Here is a 6,240-nt window from a genome sequence, read left to right on the forward strand (position 1 = left end):
TGGACATTACGATGAGTTTATGCTGACCCAGATAGGGCGACATGTCACAACTGAATCAATATAGTGATTGGTGTCGCTACCCAACATTATAGCTTTTATAATTGAGCGTTGCGTGGTTTGAACGCTAGCTTTGTCGGCGGCTCACACTAGCGTGTCGGATTTCAATCCCTTATTAACACTTACATTACGAACCAGGTTACATCTGAATCCCAACATACGCTTCCACATGAAATCTACTATCACGGTTGTCACAATATGATGTGTGAAATATCAAATACTAAACGCTCTTATCTTGAGATAGATGTAGTTTAATGTTTAGTTAACACTTTGAGGGACTGCGATGCTGTAGCTAATGGTTAAATAGGCTATGCTAGTTAGCCGCCTTGTGCGTACATTTTCGCTTAGTATTTTTAGCCTTTGGGGAAATTTCGACAATTTTAACTGTCCATGATCGAAGACCACTATAAGCTCATTGTTACGTTATTAGTGTCAATTTAATGACTTAATGTTTGTGTGCGGTTCGTCAAAAATATTCAGGGAATGCTGTTTAACAGGTGAAAGCAATGTGTTATGCGGACCAGCGTTGATGTGAGCGTTTTGTACAGTAAGCCTTGAAATTAAATTTTCATTTACTCACTGCCTTTGTAGTCCAGTGAAAGTTACAGCTTCTCGTTTACAACTCCATTAAAAGCAAAACACGTTATTGTGGGGTGCATTTTATACCTCTCCTCCAGTGTATGATTTTCATATACATGTTAGAAATAAAAGTAATAAAAAAATTACTTGAACCAGTCGAGCAAACTACTCTATTGTGAGTGCTTAACTAGCATATTGCATCCTTATTCTGAATACATGGGTATGCTCTTCTTCATTAAAATTTTAGGGGACTGTATTTAATTTCAGCTATCATTCTGTGAATGGTGCATAAGACAAGCAATTATACACTGTGGATCAATTGCAGCCGCCTTGTGCCAAAACTACATGTAATTGACTTTCAGGCATTACATGTTTGTTTTATTTAGCTTTTATTGTCAGGCCTACAACAAATGGTTACTTCAAAAGCATGGGTACAGCATATACTATATGTCAGGCATGGAACTGCTGTAGCATCTAAGGGTAAAGGCTGCCAAAAATTAAATTTTTTTACAGGAGATTTCAAATTTTTACTAACAATTCACAGCAACCAATGAATGATCATTGGTTGATGATTTTTAATGATTTTAATTTCCCCAAGGGAACCTCTCAAAGGGATTAATCAAGTCGTCTGTCTGTGAATGATCAACTGTGGAAAATACTTAGATACATACTGCCCTAATACCAATAATTATAGCTTTGTATTGTTATATTATCTGCTCCAAAGTCCTTTTAATAATATTGTACTTGCCACAGTAGTACACAAAAATGAGTACTGAAAAAGATTGAACTTCTCTGTCCTTTAATAGCTTTGCTGCCACCCATGCATTTTAAAAGTGATGAGTAGTGTGCAGCGACTGTAAATGTGCACTTGGCGTCTGCACGTTCAGTTATGCCATCATGCTGAGGTCCTTATCTGATGTGACAGCAAGGCCTCTCGTGGCATATGCTGCAAACGGGGCCAGTGAGCCCAAGCTGCCACCAAGCACCCAGACAAAAGACCCCAGTGGGAGGCTAACTACACGTATAACCTCCTTACACCTCCCTGCAGCTTCCTGCTGTGCTCCATGTCTCTGAAGCATTGTGGGGGCTGAGTTATTTGGTGGAAAGTGGCTCCATCTCCTGGCTCATGAGTGTCATGTATGGAGGGAATATGATGGATTCACCTCATTTCCTTAGGAACACACTGTACTTGGAGGATCAGTTGAGAGATTTTAAGTAGGAGTCAGTCACAGTTGGATTAAGATGTATGCTTGAAGATTAGAGGAGAGGAGGGAGCAGTGGGTGGTAGATAATGATCCTAATACAACTTGAAGTTATGCAGCACAGCTTCACTGAGTTCTGTCTTTAAATTCTTTTCTGTACTCAAAGCTTTTAATATCTTGACAGTATTACCGGTGTTGACCGTGACTGGGGATTAAACATTTAAACTCAATGAATCAAATACATTTTAGTGTAATGTAATCTTATTTATGTAATGTTATTATAGAGACCAGTGACTGATGCCATTTTGGTATCAAAGTGAGAAAAGTTGTTTCCCCATCATTACATACACTGCAAGAACATTGAAATGATTGCCAATGAGTTTGAATGACCACATTTGTCTGTGATGGTGTAGAACGTTCACTGTTGTTTTGTATAGTTTTTTTATTTTGTATATCTTGGTCAGTCCCAAACTGACCAAGAAGAAAAGGACCAAGAATTTAATCTCCATCAAAAATCATGTCTCGTATCATATTTGTCAGATAATATAACAAAATAAATAAGGAGCAAAATATAACAAAAATATAAATAGCAGCAAATGGTCTTTAATTAAACCACACATTAACACCTTTGATGTTCTCTAAATCTTTTTCACATCTACTCTGACACATTGAGGCTCAAGGCCTGTGAGTCTATTACATCAGTACTTTAATCCAACAGTATGATGTCTATTTGAGATGTCCATGATTCCGGCTGTCATGATTTCACAGTTACTGCCAGTCTCTTGTTTAAAAAGGAGGGAAGAGTGTTTCAGTTTCAACCTCCGATCACTAGGTGGCACCTGTGTCTAAAGGATGCGAGGGCGAGTCAGACTTGCAGGACTGTGTGTGAATCCCCTTTTCAGTCTGTATTCACTTTGTGTTCTCTATTACAGAAGTGTGACAGCATGGCTGTGTGCTGTTCCAGCTCTCATTGTTCATGACTCACAAGACATTTTAGTGTCTATTTCACTGGACCTTCAGCTACATGTGTCAAAAACAGAACCCTTTTTAAAGCAACAAGATCAATATGACATTTGTATACATGAGGATAAACACAGTTGTGGGAAATAACGTTATTAGCTCTCCTATCGTTAATTTTTGTGATGAAGGCTTTATCACTGTTCTGAGAGCATTAAGAAAGAAAAGCTATAGTATCTGTTGAATCTATCCCAGATTCTGATCCAGCATTGTTTTGATTGAGCGTTTAAAATCCAATGAGTCTCACTTGTCTAACAGGGCCTCTGTTCCATCCAACAAGGCCTTGGAACTGGTGCATGTAACAGAAAACAGACTTTGTTTATGCCTGTGATCACCCCATGCTTTTAATTTAAACCTACAAACAGTCCACATACCTGCCATGAAAAGACCGACTGCAAAGTGAATCAGCGCGGCTTTAACTGTAGAGAAGTAACTTGTGTCAGATATAACTAATAAAATTAACAAAATTGGAAAACATGGCTGTCACATGGAGTATACTGTATATACACTGTATACACTAAATCAGTTGGGTAACAGGAGATTTATTTTTGGTCCCCGTTTAAATTAACCATATTTTATTTTCCAGCCTATTAAATAACTTACTTTAAATGAAGCTGTGATTCTCTTATCAAACACACGTCACTTGGAAATGTCTTTGAAACAATAGCACACATTTGCTCTTGCATGGTTTATCTTGTATAGTGGGTTGATAGTTTGTCATCTTTACAAAGTGGGTCCCCATATATATAAAGTTTCCCAAACACTGCATTAAATGACAGATGTTGAATGACACGACTTGTCCTGACTGCACTCTACCTTGGCATACGACCCCATGTGCTTCTACATCATGTTTTCTTTCATATTCCAAAAATAAATGCAACTGACAATATTGTATTTTCACCAATTGCTGCTTAATTTTAGTTTAAAACCCAACTCTGTCGATTGTTGCCACGCAGCACTTGTTTCCATGGCGACTCTAGCTTCTCCAGATGTTGATTTTTATGATGAGGTTGCAGGTAATGTTTCCTCCTGATGACTCTTCCATGGAGTCTGTGTTTGTGCATCAAAGCTGCACAGTGGAGCAGTGCACCACTATCGCAGAGTCAGATGAACTGTCCTGTGGCTCGTTTGCAGGATTTATGTTGCGTGTTAGCACTTTTATATGAAGGTTGTTTTTGTCCCCCATTGTCTTTCGTTAACTGCCACTTTCAGAAAATAAAAAAAGTCACTTTTTTATAGCTTAACCCTCATCTGTCGATAATTGAGTCTTCATTTTCAGATCCTCAGTCTACTGCTTTGAGGGGTTCATTGTTGTTGAGTGATAACACAAGGTTTTGAAGAGTCAGAGCATCAGCTGACAGTGAATAATGACCTGCCTGAGTCAATTAACGCCTAACGAGATAATGGCGTTTCGAGAACAAACAAGGCTGCGCAAACCTTTGCTCACACCGCATTCACTTTTGTTTTGTATATTTATTTACTTTCTATCGTTTACTTCAGAAAAACAAACAAAGAAGAACTCATTATGATGTGGGTTTTTAGTTGTTTGTGTTTCCTAGGCTCCAACAACAGAAGAATATCCAGTTTCCGGCAGCTTCAGAAGGTCAGCTGGCAGGGAGGCCCGACTCAGCAGCTGGAGGGCTGCCTTGTTTCCTGTAGTATTTATAACAAGAAAAGCGTTGTAGTAGGGGCTGCCATGGTTTCACTCCACAATGGCAAGGGTGCGGCTGAAACTCAACACAAACCTGTCCTCCCTCCCCCTCACAAGACCAGCCCTGAAAGCCCCTGAAGAGATAAATGGTGGTAGAAAGGACTCATCCTCCCTCCTGTACTCCATATAGGACAATGTATCTATTTGATGGGTCAGATGTGTCCACATGGAGACACTGAGGTTGTCACGTTTATCCCTGTTTTTTTGTCAGGCAGAGGTGTCCCCAAGGAAGGGGCCTTAAATTGAACCCATTAAAACCTCTTCTCAATCTCAATAACCACATTAGTGGCGCACAATTTTCAATTGAGCAGGAGGAACCATACAGGGACACATCTCACTTGTTTTAAGGCTGAGGACTCAAATTCGTGGCCCCCCAATCACTTTCATGCAGCCTGCAACTTAATATCAAGTTATGATAAGTTGTTTTGTGTGTTTATTTGGTAATTTCTAGATTAATTTTTTATCCTAAACATGTTTGTTATTGTGAACTATACATCATTCCAGAGCAAAACAAACACTTTTATTTGGAAATTTTGTGAAATATGGTCACCAATATCATTATTGCAACATAATTATGGAATATTGTGACATCATTTTAAGCTAATATTGTCCACTCCCACTTGACTGGCCCCCTCCTTACCAGACTACACGCTCAGTGGCCCCCTATGTCATTTGATTTTGAGACCCCTGTTTTAAAATCATCACATTGGTTTTAACCTTTTAATTAATTAATTAATTAATTAATTAATAAAAGTTAATATATCTCACATGCTGATGTTGATTGCCCCTCAGATCTGTTAAAATGCAGGTCAAAATCTTCAACAGTAGACTTAAAAACAAATTTGTTTGCCTGTGTTTTATAGACAAATTATACATATATATGGGGATATTTCCTCATAAAATATCACATTTTCAATCTAAACGTCTTATGACTTCAGATGCTGTTTCATCTAAACTGATCTGTATTACAGATTCTGCACATTTGACAGCTATTATAATTTACTACAATGTCAGAATTTACACCCAAAGCATTGGAGAATGTGAAAATGTATCATGTCTTGGTGCAGGAGAATGTACAGTAGAATACAGTGAACACAACTAAATAGGCAGAGTAGCATCAGTAGGTTAAGTTAGGTTAAACTTTATTGTCCAGAATGTGGAGAACCATCCGTTACAAATAAAAACATGAATTACAAATTCAAGATCATTTCAGTTTAGTCGTTTACAATCAAATAAGTGAATTGCACCTGGTGCAAAAGATTTATTGTAGACATTTTTGTGTGTCATGGAAGACTAACATGTTCCCAAGGGTGAAGCAGTTTGAAGTGGGAGTATAATGGATGAGATTGAGCCCTTATTATGTAAAGAGCTTTCTTATTTTTTGATACTCAGGGTGCACATTACTCTCATGTGCGTGAAATAAGTGAACTCTATAAGCACCTTAGCTCAAGACAATTTACATTTGGTTATTTAATCCCCTTGAAACTTGTGGTTCCTGCTTCCTGGTTTCCCATATTTTACATTATTCATAGTGTGCCTTTGTTTGTATGGTTGTTACTGTTTGTTTATGTTTTTTTCTGTCTTACTTTTGTTACCTCTTGGTGTATTTTCTTATGTATTTTGTCTAATTCCAATGGCTATAATCTGGCAATTTTCCATTAATGTCCCTATTTA

Source organism: Solea solea, chromosome 3 (genome assembly GCF_958295425.1).
Source record: "Solea solea chromosome 3, fSolSol10.1, whole genome shotgun sequence".
Lineage (NCBI taxonomy): Eukaryota > Metazoa > Chordata > Actinopteri > Pleuronectiformes > Soleidae > Solea > Solea solea.